Source organism: Bos mutus, chromosome 9 (genome assembly GCF_027580195.1).
Source record: "Bos mutus isolate GX-2022 chromosome 9, NWIPB_WYAK_1.1, whole genome shotgun sequence".
Classification (NCBI taxonomy): domain Eukaryota; kingdom Metazoa; phylum Chordata; class Mammalia; order Artiodactyla; family Bovidae; genus Bos; species Bos mutus.
Genome location: NC_091625.1, coordinates 21348975 through 21367613, shown reverse-complemented (window position 1 = coordinate 21367613; position 18639 = coordinate 21348975). Strand labels below are relative to the sequence as shown.

The window sequence follows — 18639 nt, the reverse complement described above, 5'->3', positions numbered from 1 at the left end:
AAAGTGGCTGTATCACTTTAAGTTCATTTGTAAACTTCCTCGTTGGTCACCACTGTCATCAGTGGTCATCACTTGACCATCACTTGGTCATCACTTGGTCATCACATCTCTCCTCATCCTTTCATTTGTTTGCTTGGTGACCAGGGCTCTCCATGTGACCTTCACCAAGCTGATCAGTACCCAGCACCCCACCCCAGCTCCTTTCCAAATGCACGTGTGGGTCTCATCTCTTTATATTTCTGATCTCAGCTAGGAAAACAAATAATAGCAATGAGCATTCAGGTAGCACTTACTATTTACAACAAACATTGATATAAAATTTTCCTTTTAATTTTCAAAACAAATCTCTAATAAGGGCTCATTTTCCCCAATTTGAAGATGGGGAATCTAAGATGTAATTTAAATTCATATAACTAGTCAGTGGTAGAAAGGGACTGGACATTGCTCGACCTCTTAAAAAGCTCTTCTGTAATAAAGAGTGTGGTTTAAATAAGCATATAAATAAATCAGATAATTCTTTCAGTTGAAATTGGAAGTTTTAATTGCTAACTTGGCTGACATCTTACTCCTCCAGAAAACACAGCCTTTTAAAAAGTCGTATTTCTAATGGCATAACCCAAAGGAACAAGTAATGCTGGTTATTTTACTCACTAAAGGATGCTTTACTGACAAAGTTGGTCAAATATGCAATCGGTCAAACTATCTGCCTTTTAAAAAAGGTTTTACTTCTCTCTTGATATAGCAAAGAAGTAGTAATGATCCTTTCTGAAATTAGAGAAAGTTGTTAAGGAAGAAATGGTCTGTAAGGAGTGAATAGACTTCCCAGCATTTTATAAGTTGTTTGCTGAGCTTTAAAAGGGAAATTTTTAAATGTAGAAGTTACTCTTGCACATAAAAATGCTATATAGATGTTTAAATAATTTTCTATTTATAATAAAAGCATGTACTAGAAGTAAAAACTGAAATTGAAGTCAATTTTTGAAACAGAAAAAGGTTACGAATCCTCTCATATAACTTGGCATTATGTTTTAATTAAATGTGTTCCATTAACATTCCCTGATCATTCCTCTTGTTTCCTTTGAATATCCCCCAGTCATCCAAGTGGTTTCTGGCCATTGTGTAGACCTCAATATATTACTCCCAAGGGATGCACTGTTTGGAAATTGTGAGCTGCATTCACCTGTCTTTCTAGGATCCCCGCATCCAACCCTATTCCTAAGGTAGCAGTGAAACGAGATATTCAGGATCTGTATTGGCTTCCTAAGCCAGTAAAACAAGGTTCCATATGCTGAGCGGCTTAAAACAACAGAAACTTATTGTCTCAGTTCCAGTGGCTAGAAGTCTGAAATCAAGGTGTTGGTAGGTTCATGCTTCATTCAAACCCAAAGGGTAGAATGCTTCCTTGCCTCTTCCTAGCTTCTGGTGGATTCCTGGTGATCTTTGGTGTTCCTTAGCTTGGAGCTGCACAGCTCTAATGTCTGCCTTTGTGCTCACATGATATTCTCCTTGTGGTGTCTCTCTGTCCTCACACAGTCATTTTTATATAAATACATCAGTCATATTGGATTGGGGGCCAGGCTACTCCTGTATGACCTCATGTTAACCAATTGTATCTATATCAACCTATTTCCAAATAAGATCACATTCTGACATTCTGGATGTTAGGACTTCAACATATCTTTTGTAGGGGAGGGGGGGAGTGTGAGAGATAATTTACTCTACAACAGCACACTCTTCTTTATTTCTGGGAACAGCAACTTTCTTCTGGGGATAAAAAACAAAAAACACTCTTAACCCATTTCAATTATCTAGTTCTAGTGAATGCATTCTGCTAGTTGACACAGAGGTTAGAATATAACTAAATCTACACCTTTCAAAGTCCTTTCTTAGGAAAAGAAAAAACTAGATTCAGCTTCTCTTGGTCATAATAGGCATCTGAAACATGGAACATGTTTCCAGACTCACAGAAGATATCAGTCTTGGAGAATTAAATGAACAAGCAGAGAATGGCAGAGATAAGAGAGCTCCTTTGGCTGCAAAGACATAAACTCTATTTTTGCGGTAGTTAGTTGGAGAAATTGGTTTTCTTTTATTTGTAAAACAAAATCAACATAACAATAAAAACCATAAAATCACCAAGGGACATCTACCTACTGGAGTTGGGTAGAAGTTGCCACCATGCCACTCTGAAGATCATCTTCACAATGCAGACTCAAGAAATTGTTCAAGGTAAAGTAGATCTCACATGGAATAAATCAAGCTGGTTTTCTGCGTTTATCCATAATTCAAAAATTTTGGACTCATAATGCTAGTGAGTCCAAAATTTAGGGATTTTAAGGGCTATGGTTTTTCCGGTAGTCATGTATGGATGTGAGAGTTGGACTGTGAAGAGAGCTGAGCACTGAAGAATTGATGCTTTTGAACTGTGGTGTTGGAGAAGACTCTTGAGAGTTCCTTAGACTGCAAGGAGATCCAACCAGTCAATTCTAAAGGAGATCAGTCCTGGGTGTTCTTTGGAAGGAATGATGCTAAAGCTGAAACTCCAGTACTTTGGCCACCTCATGCAAAGCGTTGACTCATTGGAAAAGACCCTGATGCTGGGAGGGATTGGGGGCAGGAGGAGAAGGGGATGATGAAGGATGAGATGGCTAGATGGCATCACCGACTCGGACATGAGTTTGAGTCACCTCTGGGAATTGGTGATGGACAGGGAGTCCTGGCGTCCTGCAATTCATGGGGTTGCAAAGAGTTGGACACAACTGAGCAACTGAACTGAACTGAACTGAACTGAATTTTGATTCAGACACTGGGTCACTGCATATATCAAGTCATTTACTTATTTGCCCTTGGCCTCCTATCTGTGTTGATACAATAGGAATGAATAGTAATTGCTGAATCTAGAGGTATGATTCAATTTGTGTTAAATATGTTTCAGAGTTAATGAAATTCTTTTTTTTTCTATAGTATTTTATACATATAACTTAAAATAGTATAGAAATTTTTAAAGAAGACATACCATTTAGATTTCTGTTTATATTTTAAAAGAATGTCAATTCAAAATTGTATGACTATGAGGACTGAAGAAAGTTATTAGAATGAAAAAAGTTTAATAATGAACTCATAAAATTTATTGTAGCTTGATGTAGATTTTCTGTTTCTTTTAAAACATGTTTTGAGGCTATGTTATAAGAAGCATACATATTTAGAATTGTATCTTTCTGTTGCACAAGCACTTTTATCATTATAACTGGCTTTCTTTAATAATTCAATGTAATCTTTAGCATAACCAGCAAAAGAAGAATCTAGTATAAATTAGTACCCTTAGCACTTCTTGAAAAATCTAATGATCTTACATCATTTAACTTAGTTTTTTGGAAGAATAAGGTACTAAGATGGCCATGTAAGCCCCTTTTATGATCCAGAAAAGCAATCTCAGTAGCATGAGATAAATCTTATTTCTATCAAAGAGAAGCATGATTGTTGAAATAAAAAGGAAAAGAAACTGTTTCCTATTACCTTGTTATTTATACAGTAGAGCATATTAATATACATTATATTGGATTGGCTATAAAATTCTTTAGAGTTTTTTTCTGTAAGTGCTGATAGAAAGACTGAATGAATTTTTTGGCCAACCCAATGCATATACATAATACATAAACATATAGACTTAATACATATACATATGTAATACACAATATTGTAAATAATAGGATAATAGGGAACAATGGCAAGCCACTCCAGTACTCTTACCTGGAAAATCCCATGGACGGAGAAGCCTGGTAGGCTGCAGTCCATGGGGTCACTACGAATCGGACGTGGCTGAGCGACTTCACTTTCATTTTTCACTTTCATGAAATGGAGAAGGAAATGGCAACCCACTCCAGTGTTCTTGCCTGGAGAATCCCAGGGATGGCAGAGCCTGGTGGGCTGCCGTCTCTGGGGTCGCACAGAGTCGGACACGACTGAAGCGACTTAGCAGCAGCAGCAGGGAACAAAATGTGGCATAATAGAAGTTACTTGATTAATCGAAAAAGAAGAGAGGGAGAGAAAAGTTAACATAGATTAGGCAGGACATTAAAAAATAGTAATATTACAAATCTCAAATAGTTTCAGCAATAATATTGAAAAGAAATGAACTGAGTACTCCAAGTAGTAGACTACAAATGATAGTTATATGGCACTTATAAGATAGACAACTTAAACATGAGGATACAGAATGATAGAAAATAAAATGGAAGAAGAAATAGGCAATTGCTAATCAAAAGAACATGGAACAGCAGCCTGGTTCCAAATAGGAAAAGGAGTACGTCAAGGCTGCATATTGTCACCCTGCTTATTTAACTTATGTACAGAGTACATCTTGAAAAATGCTGGGCTGAAGGAAGCACAAGCTGGAATCGAGATTGCCGGGAGAAATATCAATAACCTCAGATATGCAGATGACACCACCCTTATGGCAGAAAGTGAAGAGGAACTAAAAAACCTCTTGATGAAAGTGAAAGAGGAGAGTGAAAAAGTTGGCTTAAAGCTCAACATTCAGAAAACGAAGATCATGGCATCCGGTCCCATCACTTCATGGGAAATAGATGGGGAAACACTGGAAACAGTGTCAGGTTTTATTATTTTGGGCTCCAAAATCACTGCAGATGGTGACTGCAGCCATGAAGTTAAAAGATGCTTATTCCTTGGAAGGAAAGTTATGACCAACCTAGATAGCAGATTAAAAAGCAGAGACATTACTTTGCCAACAAAGGTCCATCTAGTCAAGGCTATGGTTTTTCCAATGGTCATGTATGGATGTGAGAGTTGGAGTGTGAAGAAAGCTGAGTGCCGAAGAATTGATGCTTTTGAACTGTGGTGTTGGAAAAGACTCTTGAGAATCCCTTGGACTGCAAGGAGATCCAACTAGTCCATCCTAAAGGAGATCAGTCCTGGGTGTTCATTGGAAGGACTGATGCTGAAGCTGAATCGCCAATATTTTGGCCACCTGATGCAAAGAGCTGACTCATTGGAAAAGACCCTGATCCTGGGAGGGATTGGGGGCAGGAGGAGACTCAATGAATGTGAGTTTGAGTAAACTCTGGGAGTTGGTGATGGACGGGGTGGCCTGGCTTGCTGCGATTCATGGATCGCAAAGAGTCAGACACGACTGAGTGATTGAACTGAACTGAACTGAACTGAATCAAAAGAAAGCCACTAATGCAGTCAATTATACTTAAGATATGAAGCATTATTATAAAAAGGCTTAGTTTCCATCAGAGAAGCATAATGCTTTTTTTAAAATTAATTTTTATTAGAGTTGCTTTACAATGTTGTGTTAATTTCTACTGTATAGACAAGTGAATCAGCTATATGAATCAATAAATCCCCTCTTTTTTTGGATTTCCTTCCCATTTAGGTTACCACAGAGTATTGAATGAGTTCCCTGTGCTATACAGATCAGTTCAGTTCAGTCACTCAGTCGTGTCTGACTCTTTGCGACCCCATAAACCACAGCACGCCAGGCCTCCCTGTCCATCACCAACTCCCGGAGTTTACCCAAACTCATGTCCATTGAGTCGGTGATGCCATCCAACCATCTCATCCTCCGTCATCCCCTTCTCCTCCTGCCTTCAATCTTTCCAAATATTAGGGTCTTTTCAGATGAGTCAGCTCTTCACATCAGGTGGCCAAAGTATTGGAGTTTCAGCTTCAACATCAGTCCTTCCAATGAATATTCAGGACTGATCTCATTTAGGATGGACTGGTTGGATCTCCTAGCAGTCCAAGGGACTCTCAAGAGTCTTCTCCAACACCACAGTTCAAAAGCATCAATTCTTTGGCACTCAGCTTTCTTCACAGTCCAATTCTCACATCCATACATGACCACTGGAAAAATCATAGCCTTGACTAGATGGACCTTTGTTGGCAAAGTTAATGTCTCTGCTTTTAATATGCTGTCTAGGTTGGTCATAACTTTCCTTCCAAGGAGTAAGCGTCTTTTAATTTCATGGCTGCAGTCACCATCTGCAGTGATTTTGGAGCCCAAAAAATAAAGTCTGACACTGTTTTTCACTGCTCTACAGTAGGTTCTCATGAATTATCTATTTTATGCATAGTAGAGTATGTGTGTCAATCCCAATCCCAATTCATCCCATCCCTCCTTTCCCTCCTGAGAAGCATAAAACTTTAAAGAGAATATGAGAAACTGAACTAAAATGAGGACTGGGTGAAGTGAAAAGTAGATATTAGACAATATATAAAAAAGTAGATAATCTATGTTAGGTAACAAAAATAATAATGGTAGAATTAAAGTTCATACTGGGTTAAAGTAAAGAATTTACTATAGTTTACTAAAGAATTAAAGAGCAAAACTGTGCAGAAAAAGAAATGAGTGAGATGGAGGACAGATTTTAAGTGTTCTCATAACTAAAAGGAAAGAGAAATGATATAATAAATAATGAGGGAGGGTAATGAATACAGGAGGCTTAATAACTATGTAACTTTTGAGTAACTTTCATTTCTGAAGTATAAATAAAAATGAAACAGAAGCAAAACAGATATTAAGAAAAATACTTTTGATCTGTGTTCCAAGTAAAATTACTGTAAAGAATCTAGTTCTAGAAGAAAACTGGCAACATTTTTTAAACTAAAGTTGGAACAATGTGTTCTAATTAGACTTAAGGTGAAACTTAAAAGCTCCCAGTGGGTTAGGCTATGTGCCTTCCCATTTATGTCTTTCTTTGAACATTTCTTTGCATAGTTAAGGCACTTCCAGGGATTTGTCAAGATAAGGAGATACTGTCATCCTTTCTATAAATAGAATCAGATGGCTGTTGGACAAAAGCAGGTAGAGAAGAGTCCAATGAATGTGTTATGTGACTAACTGTTCTCTTTAGAACACTGGAGCATGTTTCCCAGTCTCTTGTGGAGGCCACTGCTAGAAATTGTCCAGTCCACCAGGAGTTCTGTGTATGCCCAGCAGAGTTGTAAGAGCCCCATCATGGGATTCTGGAACACTTCACGCATGTCCCTCTTCACTACAGTATATGTTGTTTGTAGGAATCAGGACATGGATTTCTGGGATCAAAACACAGTTGAATTCCATCTCTACTGTTATAGTTTCATGGGATTCCAAATTCATGGCATCACATTTCTGTAGATTTCCAGCACTATAAAGTGACTGAGTTTTAGCTTAAAAGGCACTGAGGTAAAAAGATACATTGTAGTTGTTAATTTTCTCCAGGACCTGGGCAATGACAACTGGGTGGCTTGAGTGCTATGAACAGAATTCCAGCTGTAAGTGACATCCCTGTGGTACAAATGAGTCATGGAGTTGAGAATTTCTAACTGAGCTAATCCAGTGGTAAACACTAGGGATGATTCATAGACATACAGAAGCACACTGAAAAATTCTGGATACACTTGGGGGGACAAGAATCCTGTGAAAGATTGTAACAATTGTGATCAAATATTTTGAGCATGGTGCCATTGAAATGGTGTTAATAGGACCACAGCTATAAGCATAAGGTGATAAAATCTCTTCTCAGATTACAGAAAGTTACAAGAAAAACAACAACAACAGAACAAACTTCTAGAAGCATCTAAGAAAGTGTACCAGTTAGGATCCAGTTGCAAGAAACTGAAACATCCTGGCTATGTTAAGTAAAAGAGAATGTAGTAGAAGAATTATTGTTAGAAGGTCTTTAGGGAGTCTCTTGGTTGGCCTTTTAAGTTAAAAACTCCCTGAACGACATCACTGAACTGGCCAGAAATGGAGCTAATACCCACATCTTAATTAGGAAGGGGAAGAATCAGTTGGTCACCATTTGAAATCTTCTAGACTTAAAGAAGGGCTTCCCAGTGGCTCACTGGTAACGGATTCTCCTGCCATGCCGAAGATGTAGGAGACGCCACAGATTTGATCCCTGGAAGACCCCCGGAAGAGGGCATGGTAACCCACTCCAGTATTTTTACCTTGGAGAATCCCACGGGCAGATGAGCCTGGCAGGCTATATAGTTCATCAGGTTGCATGGAGTCAGACACAACTGAAGCAATTGAGCATGCATGCACACAGACTTCAAGAAAAACAATTATCGTATGATCTCACTTATATCTGAAATCTAATAAAACAAAACAAAACAATAATAACAACAAAAAAATGAAAACATGCTCATAGATACAGATAACAAATGGGTGGTTGCCAGAAGGGAGGTGGATGGAGGAATAAATAGGTGAAGGAGACTGAGAAGTATAAATAAATTATAGAAATAAGTCACAGTGATGTAACATATAGCATAAGGAATATGGACAGAAATATTGCAATAACTAACTTTGTATGGAGACAAATGGTTACTAGACTTACCACATCATTTAAAAATGTATATAAATGTCAGATCCCTATGTAGTAAACCTGAAACTAACATACAATTACATTTCAATTAAAAAATAGCATACTGCTGTAATTTCAATGAAGGACTCAGAAAGCTGCCGCACGGCTGTTAAACACTCATGTAGCTGGTGACTGGATCCCTGAATGTTGCTACAAGGAAACCCAGTGCATCTATTGTTGTTAGCTGTGCTTGGCCATAGAAATAGCCAAAATAAGAAAATGGCCTTCTCCTTACTTCCTCTGTCTAGATACCATGTGCCTGCATCTAAGTGGTAAAATGTAGCTCAAATCCAGATTCCTAGCTGCAGAGAAATTAGGAAAATGCAAATTGTGATTTGTGTCTTTTGCAGTACAGGAAGAGGCACTGAAAGAAGGCTGTGATAGGTTTTGAGTATCATCTGCCACAGCAGGGTAATAGCAGTCAAAATCAGATTATTTTGCAAAACAAAATGTTGGTCAACAAAAGAGATTCCCTAATAGGACTTCAAAAGGACAAGGTGGTAACTCCCCAATTATATTTAATACCATTGTCTTTCTTTTGTACAACACATTCTTTTAAATATGCAAGGACTTGCACAATGTCACACTGTTCTTAAAAAATACCTAAAGGTTAAATTTGGTCAAATGTATGATAAGTCAAAATGAAAATCTTAAGAATGGAGCAGTGTTGGTATAAATGGATTTGTGGATTATTTACGGGTTCAGTTCAGTTCAGTCGCTCAGTCGTGTCTGACTCTTTGTGACCCCATGAATCACAGCACGCCAGGCCTCCCTGTCCCTCACCAACTCCCGGAGTTCACTAAGACTCACGTCCATCGAGTCAGTGATGCCATCCAGCCATCTCATCCTCTGTCGTCCCCTTCTCCTCCTGCCCCCAGTCCTTCCCAGCATCAGAGTCTTTTCCAATGAGTCAACTCTTCGCATGAGGTGGCCAAAGTACTGGAGTTTCAGCTTTAGCATCATTCCTTCCAAAGAAATCCCAGGGCTGATCTCCTTCAGAATGGACTGGTTGGATCTCCTGGCAGTCCAAGGGACTCTCAAGAGTCTTCTCCAACACCACAGTTCAAAAGCATCAATTCTTTGGCGCTCAGCCTTCTTCACAGTCCAACTCTCACATCCATACATGACCACAGGAAAAACCATAGCCTTGACTAGATGGACCTTTGTTGGCAAAGTAATGTCTCTGCTTTTGAATATGCTATCTAGGTTGGACATAACTTTCCTTCCAAGGAGTAAGCGTCTTTTAATTTCATGGCTGCAGTCCCCACCTGCAGTGATTTCGGAGCCCCCAAGAATAAAGTCTGACACTGTTTCCACTCTTTTCCCATCTATTTCCCATGAAGTGATGGGACTGGATGCCATGATCTTCGTTTTCTGATCTGTTAACTAATTGAAATCCCAGTCCCAAGGATCCAGTTGGGTCATATGTTGTCAAGTGAATTCTGTAGCTCAGGGTGGAATTTGGACCTGTATGTTTTCTTCAGCTGTTTTGTTTCTGCTTCTGCCCTTTGACAATCATAGGAAAAGTCTTTATTTCTGTTTATCCCACAGTATGGATGTAAGGTGCTTAAAACCTCAAGACTGTCCTTCTGTACTTGCCCTTGTTAACCATGTCTATACTATCTATGAAATTGAGCAGTTGGATACAGTGCTTTTGCCTCTATCCGCAAAAGCAGAACTGCACAAAGAGAAATCATTTTTAGTGCCAAGGAATTTCAGTCATCTTTTTTCTGGATCGTTAAAGCTCTTATGGAAAGACCTGAGTCTTTGTGGGCTGTATTTTACATTGTAAAAGATTAATAAACTAGCCACGATAGATATTATCTGTCATCAAGACTCTATGTTATCCCATCTCTTCTATCTGTGAATATTTGCCCCAGAATATGTGCCTGCAATGTCATCAGCATCATGCACAGCAAAAAGGCACAAAAATAAACTAATATAAAATAATACCTTTAGAAGCATGATGAGTATGGTGATTTTTTTCTTCTATTTTTCTGTGCTCATACGTTTTCATTGATGAGACTTATTAAATAAATAATTCTTTAAATTTAAAAAAGACACTATACTCTTTTACTAAAATATTACTGTTATTTTTTCTGTCACTCTATCTAAAAGACTGAATATTTATTCATATGCCTAAAAAAGATGGTTGTGAATATAGGAAGTGTGTAGTTTTCTGTATTTTAAATCTTTGTCAATAAGTATGCATTAACTTTTTAAATTAGAACAATATCTTTAAAGGTCCATTGAACTGTTCTATAAATGAGTATGATGAAAGTGTTGACTCAAAGCAACACGAAAGGACCCTTAATTTCAGAATGGGGTTTTTTCTTGCTGAATTAGAGGGTGAACCTCTGATTTTTAGCTTCACAGTGTTCAAGCCTGGCAGGCTACCGTCCATGGGGTCGCAAAGAATCAGACAGTACTGAGCATCTAGGCCACAGCAGCAGGGATCACCACTTGGCATTCAACATGAATAACATTTCTGGAAAATAAAGTATGGAAGCGATTTGTGTAAACAGTCTGTTGCTGTTGTTTAGTTGCTCACTCGTGTCCAACTCTTTGGCAACCCCATGGAGTGTAGTCCACCAGGCTCCTGTGTCCGTGGGATTTTCCAGGCAAGAATACTGGAGTAGGTTGCCATTTCCTCCTCCAGGGGATCTTCCCAACCCAGGGATGGAACTCACTCGCAGAGTTTCCTACAACACAGGCAGATTTTTTACCATTGAGCCTCAGTCTGCATTTCTTTTCTATTCTGCCTGAGGTCAAAGGACTTGATTCAGTTTCAACCTTTATATTCAGTCAGTTGTATTTCAACTTGAATCTGAATGACAGAACCAAGGCTCTTGTAGAAAAGTAGCGAATTCAGGACTTTGAATGCTCATTTTTGTTGCCAGAATCTTAAAAGTCAATCAGAGATTCTCTACAGATTTATGAAACATAATTGCAGAACACACATAAACATAAGCATACACAGAGACATATGTAAATAATCTTACATATACACATATCATATTTTAAAAGTTAATACTAAGAAACGCAGTGGGACTCTTGGGTGGAATATATATGTATCTTATAAAAACCAGTAACATCAAGTAGAGTCATAAAAAGCTTTCATAAATGTTTGCATAAAGTTAGGTACAGAGTCTTTCACTTTTTTTTTTTCCCCAGGAAATATACACAGGAACAGGATTGTGCCTGTTAAACATGTGAAATGGATGGATTTTCTTCAGCTGTCTCATACTTTTCTGTTGGCTACTCTTTGTTATCGACTCCTAGCTCTTTCCAGGAAGTCTCTTCTGTACCCTTCTTCCTCAAAACTTGCTCTTTACTAACTGTAATGTTAGAAATTATATGGTAACTTAGCTCCTACTAAATTACAGGTGACTTAGAAAGATCAAATTCAAACTACCCGACACATGTGAAATTTTAAAAGGGGTTTATAGTGCATAGGAAAAAAGAAAAATATCAACAATAAGGAAATATAGATTCAAGAGTTCTACATTTATAGTTTGATCATTTCATTTGTTATCTTTTTGAATTTAAGTCCCTGAAACTCTTTGAGCTTTGGTTCTTCCTTTCATCAAATGGAGATAATGACACATACTTTTGAAGGTTGATGATGACTGTTAAGAGTCTGTATGATTTTTCACATGGAGTATATCAAATAGTAGGTACTTAATAAATATTTCTCCACTCACTGTTGAGTCACCATATCCACAGGACTAGAATCCTAAGGCTAACAGTTCTGATGTTACTTGTAACCTACAGAGAAGAATATTTGGGGCTTTTAATCTGCTGAGAATGACTGACTACAGGCATTGGTGGGTAGAGTAAATAGCCTTTGGGAAGCTCATCTGGGCTTTGTTCTATAACTCAATATTTATGTCCATTGAAGTGATCTAATGACCCTGTCTAGTTAAGCAATCTTTTACATTTCATGCTTATTTATATCCTAAAATCATTTCTCATGGAAGACAAAACTGGGATGTGAGGACAGTGTAATAGCGTTACCAGGATTGTTTATGGATAGCTATCCAGTTTAGTTGTTCCCAGGCTTGGTAATCTCTCGAGTGTATCATTCTGACCAGCGATGATGTTTGGGTGCTGCAGAACACAGCTGATGAACACACTTCGTAAACCTCCCTGTTGCTAAACTGAGCCAAAAAGCTGCACATGAGCCTAAACAGATGTTTCTGTTGTTTAGGCCCATGAAGTTTATAGAGTGCATGTTTATCTTTCGAAAGAGAATGTGGAGAGTTCATTCAGTCTTGAGATCCAATCTTTCCGGAGGTTGGACTGCCTAGAAAAGTTGGAACAGAAACTGGATGAGCACATGAAGTCATGTGGGGGCGGTCAGAAAACAGAGCCCTTTACTAGTTGGTAGGAAGGAGAGAGGACACTTGGAAACTGATTTGCCTACAAATGGGTGATGTTTTACAAGACAGAACCTAGACAATAGTTTGCGTTTAAATACATGTAACACATCTTCATGATAATGGATTCATTAAAAAACATGCTTTCTTGCCATTTAGTACATATGAAATAAACACAAAGTGTCACAACTTCCTGCACATATTTCATATGATTAAAGTTATCTATGCAAAGAGGAAAAAGCATCAAAAACTGAAAATTTTGCATATCATATATGTGAGTCATCCCTGATTTAAAGTGTTGGCCACAGAAGAAGATTATAGTTGTTCAATTCAGCATTTGTCTTCTAACAGTTTAGCAAAGGAGACAGAGGTGAAAATAGTCAGTTGTACTGCAGTGCTATAAAATATATATAGTTCTACCTTGAAACATTTATCTTTTTGTTGCCAAATATCAGATCACTTTCCTATTTTAGAGGGATGCACATGTAAATAGAGGGGGAACCTGTTCCTCATTATAAAGATTGAGGAGAGTAAACAGTATGCCTCTGAATATTCTCAGTGAAGACTGTGGGTATGTCACTCAAGAATGATTACAAGCCAAGGCTAGTGTCATAGGTGTGTGACCTGTGCATAGAAAGGTCAGGCAATTGGCTTAATGCTCTTCTCTCACTGTCTTAAAATTCTTAATAATTTTTGGATGAAGGACCTCACATTTTCATTCTGTGCTGTGTTCCACAAATTGTACAGCTTGTCCCTGCCAGGAACACCTTTCACCCAATTTAAGAGAGTGAACAGAGTCATGTAGGAAGCTGGGAAGAGCTTATGGTGCCTGGAAATGAGCTGTAGATTCAGGATGCAACAGGAAATGTCTAGAAGTGGTAGACTTCAGAAGTACTAGAAGTGGTCCTGGTGGGCTGGTGGGCTGTTGGGGCTGGTGGTAATAGCAGGTGTCAAAAGACAGCTTTCTCATGAAATCATTCTGGAGAAGGGTTTTAACTCTACCTTGACTAATTAGCAACACCACATATACCACACATTTTTATTCTTCCTATTGAGTATCTGGGCTTTTGTAAGTAGTCTCCTAAAGCTGCTATAGCAAATACCCACGAACTGGGTGGCTTAAACAATAGAAAGTAATTATCTCCAAGTTCCAGAGGCCAGACATTTGAAATCACGGTGTTACAAGGTTGGTTCCTTCTGAAGTTTCTGAAGGAACCAGCCTCTCTGCTTGGTTCCCAGTTGTTGTTGGGAGGCCCTGGACTTCCTTTGGCATGTTCCTTGGGAGACACATCACTTAAGTCTCTCCCTTTGCCATCACATGCACACGGCCTTCTCCCCCGGTTTTATGTCTATGTCCAAATTTCCTTTTTATTATAGGAATACCAGTCATGTAGAATTTAAGGTTCCCCTAACTGTGTGTGTGTGTGTGTGTGTGTGTGTGTGTGTGTGTGTGCAGACACGCGTATATGCATGCCTTATCATGCTCAGTCATGTCCGACTCTTTTCAACCCCATGGACTGTAGCCCACCAGGCTCTTCTGTCCATGGTATTATCCAGGCAAGAATACTGGAATGGGTAGCCATTCCCTTCTCCAGGGGATCTTCCTGACCCATGGATGAACCCAGTCTCCTGCAATGCATGTGTATTCTTTACCATCTGAGCCACCAGGGAAGCCCAACTAAGTATGATTTCATCCTAACTTGTTTATATCTGCAAGGACCTTATTTCCAAATGAGGTCATATTTACAGTCTTTGGGTAAGACATGAATTTTTGAAAGACACTACTCAACCCAGTACAGCTGTTACTATCCTTTTTAATCAATTTCTTTTTAGACCTAAATTATCTAGAATCATATTATTTTACTTTCAACCATGAACTTTGACAAGTATGGGATTCTCTGTAGACTTAGGTTGGTTAGGAAAAAGGTATTCTCAGAAAAATTTACACATGAGTTGCATCTTGAATAACACCTATGAGTGAACCAGAAAAAACAGAGTAAGGAGATGGCATTCCATGCTGACATACAAAGGCACAGAAGCCGAAAATAGCAATAAATTCTCTAGATCTTCAATTCATTGATATGTGTGGAGGACTGGAGGAGCTGGTAACCAAGATGGGGGATTTGAAAAACAAGGCACTAAAGAGATTGAAAGGAATCAAATTAGAACAGGGCCTTCAGCTCAGATTTTATCCACAGGCAATGAAAACAGTGTGATGCTTTTTGTTGAGAGTGACGTGAAAGGAGTATGTCAAGGCTGTATATTGTCACCCTGCTTATTTAACTTAAATGCAGAGTACATCATGTGAAATGCTGGGGTGGATGAAGCACAAGCTGGAATCAAGATTTCTGGGAGAAATATCAATAACCTTAGATATGCAGATGACACCACCCTTATGGCAGAAAGTGAAAAAGAACTAAAGAGCCTCTTGATGAAAGTGAAAGAGAAGAGTGAAAAAGTTGGCTTAAAACTCAACATTCATAAAACTAAGATCATGGCATCTGGTCCCATCACTTCATGGCAAATAGATGGGGAAACAATGGAAACGGTGAGAGACTTTATTTTTGGGGGCTCCAAAATCACTGCAGATGGTAACTGCAGCCATGAAATTAAAAGACGCTTGCTCCTTAGAAGAAAAGCTATGATCAACCTAGACAGCATATTAAAAAGCAGAGACATTACTTTGCCAACAAAAGTCCGTGTAGTCAAAGCTATGGTTTTTCCAGTAGTCATGTATGTATGTGAGAGTTGGACTATAAAGAAAGTTGAGCGCTGAATAATTTATGCTTTTGAACTGTGATGTTGGAGAAGACTCTTGAGACCCCCTGGGACTGCAAGGAGATCCAACCAGTCCATCCTAAAGGAAATCAGTCCTGAATATTCATTGGAAGGACTGATGCTGAAGCTGAAACTCCAATCCTTTGACCACCTGATGCGAAGAACTGACTCATTTGAAAAGATGCTGATGCTAGGAAAAATTGAAGGCAGGAGGAGAAGGGGCCGACAGAGGATGAGATGGTTGGATGTCATCACCGACTCAATAGACATGAGTTTGAGTAAGCTCCAGGACTTGGTGATGGACAGGGAAGCCTGGCATGCTGCAGTCCATGGGTGCGCAAAGAGTTGGACATGACTGAGCAACTGAACTGAAATGAATATGTTTATGTTTTGACAAATTCCTTCAATAGCAGGAATAGAGACTACTATGGAAGGAGATGGGGAAAGGGGAAGTGAATCAAAATAGTGATGTATCCCTGAAGACAGTAGGAACCAAAGTCAGGATTGTGGCAGGAGCAGCGTGAAGATCCATTGTATCTAGAATCCACGGGACTCATAAATACCTAGATTCAGAAGTGAGAGAAGGAGAAAACAGGGATGACTTTAAGGATGGATTATGGAGGAGCCTGGTAGGCTGCAATCCATGGGGTCATGAAGAGTCAGACACCATTGAGTGACTTCACTTTCACTTTTCACTTTCATGCATTGGAGAAGGAAATGGCAACCTACTCCAGTGTTCTTGCCTGAAGAATCCCAGGGATGGGGGAGCCTGGCAGGCTGCCGTCTATGGGGTTGCACAGAGTCAGACATGACTGAAGCGACTTAGCAGCAGCAGTATGCTGTCCCTATTTATGAGTCGTTAACCCATTTTCCATGACCTAACTATTAAATTAACCATTTCTCAGTCATTTCAGAAATGAATATTTTCTTAAACTTGACCCTACTGACATTTTAGGTGAAACATTCTTTGCTGTGTAGTGGGAGAGAGGGTCCTGTAAATTTTAGGGTGTTTAGCAGCATCTCTGGATCTAGCCATCAAATGCCCAGTATTCCTCTACCACAGTTGTCTTGAGATATTATTGCCAAATAGCCCTAGGGGGTGTAGAACCACCACTAGTTGGGAACTACTGGGTTCATAGGAGGTAGAGTAGCTTTGGGGTAGAGAGAGATGTGTCCACTTTCATCCCTTTTAAGTTTCTCATTCTTCTGGGCTATCTGATTGAAGATGTGAACTATGCAGCTGGAGGTAGGTAAGTACCCGGTGCAGAGCTGAAAGATCTGAGCTATTTTACAAGCTTGAGAATATTATTTCCGTATGATTAATTGAGAGTTGGGGAAAAGGCAGGATCAAGTGTAAGAAAAATGGAAGACCAAGATCAAACACCTCGGATCTGCAGTTTTGGAGCTGATGTAAATTGAAAACGCTGTGGTGGTCAAAGTGACCAAGAAGGACAGCTTGAGAGTCTTCTCTCTTCTTCCTCTGTGCCTCTCAACAAGTGCACCCTTGCACAACTCTCTCATGATAATTACTAAACCACCAAGGAAACGACAACAGCAAAGAAGTGGTTTAGGGACCCAAAGCCAGGGTTTAAGCCACTCGTAGAGTTTGGTAAATGGCTGTGGAGAAGGGTAATACCTAAGTTCTCAACTTAGACCCTTAAAAGCATTTTTTTTTATATCTTCACTCTGGGAAAAGTACTAGAAGAAAAGTCATGAGTCTAAATTTTTGGTAGTATATTCTCATTTCTGGACAGCTCTGGTTAATGCTGCCCAAAGCTAAAACTTTAAGTACATTGGAAATATTTTGATATCTTCAACTTTTCAGGCTAATAATTTAAAGATAACGAAAATCTCCTAGAGGGACGATCTCCTGGGTAACAGACCCAAACAAAAAATTGCCTTGGAACCTAAGACCACTGGTTGATTTCACAAAAGTTAACCTTTAAGTAGCATTTCAAGCAAAAGCCCCATTTCTCTTCGACTGAATGCATCTTTTATTTTATTGTCCTTTAAACAAATCACACAAGTCATACATGAATATGTTATTGTTGTAAAAGATTCAAACCACACAGAAATATTTAGAAAAAAACATGAATGTGCCCCTTCTCCCATCTGACGCTGTTTTTGCTTTCCCCTTCTATCCCCAGATGCAACAATTCTCGACTGTTTGGAGTTCCTCCGTCCAGTGCTCTGTGTTGGACCCTAAGTGCACACCACTGAATGTGAAACATTGTTCTGCAACTTGCTTTCTTCTCTTTCCATATCTTGGAGGTATGAAAGAAACCTTAACACCACATAAATAGAAAGGTTTTTTTCTTTCAGTAAGGAAAGTGAGAGTGAGGGAATGCAATCGAATGAACCCAACATTTATCACAGAGAATGACAATGACAAGACCACAGTTCAACTAGCTGATACAATGCCTTTGGAACCCATCCTCAGGATAAATTCAGTGAAAAGCACGCTGACTTTCAAAGACTCAATATTTTTATTTGATGACTATGGAGGCAAAATACCTTCCTTCATCTTGTGGCAACAGAAGACAATAAAAGTGACAATATTCTGTTTTTCTTCAATTCTCTCTTCATTTTATATTAGCTATGGTTAGAGGTAACATCGGAGAAGGCAATGGCACCCCACTCCAGTACTCTTGCCTGGAAAACCCCATGGACGGAGGAGCCTGGTGGGCTGCAGTCCATGGGGTTGCTGAGAGTCGGGCATGACTTCACTTTCACTTTCACTTTTCACTTTGTGCATTGGAGAAGGAAATGACAACCCACTCCAGTGTTCTTGCCTGGAGAATCCCAGGGATGGGGGAGCCTGGTGGGCTGCCGTCTATGGGGTCACACAGAGTCGGACATGACTGAAACAACTTAGCAGCAGAGGTAACATAATGAAATTGCCTAAAAAACTCTAGAAAGCAAGGTGAAACAATCATTTTCTTTGTATCGAAAGATACTTAGCCAATGTCTTTCTTTCTCTCTTTTCATTTTCAGCTGCATTTGGTCTTTGTTGCTGCACGAGGGCTTTCTCTAGTTACGGTGAGCGGGGCTTGTGTTGCACAGGATTCTCATTGTGGTGGCTTCTCTTGTTACAGAGCCTGCAGTCTAGG

General features: G+C 39.2%; 1 long non-coding RNA gene across 1 annotated transcript in view; it reads left to right on the top strand.

The window, feature by feature from the left end:
* Nucleotides 1-17955, top strand: part of LOC138989199 (uncharacterized) — a 214016-nt gene extending 196061 nt beyond the window's left edge. The window contains exon 3 of the long non-coding RNA XR_011465452.1: nt 17677-17955. This is a non-coding gene — a long non-coding RNA (uncharacterized lncRNA). The remainder of the gene's footprint in view (nt 1-17676) is intronic.
* The last annotated feature ends 684 nt before the right edge of the window (nt 17956-18639 follow it).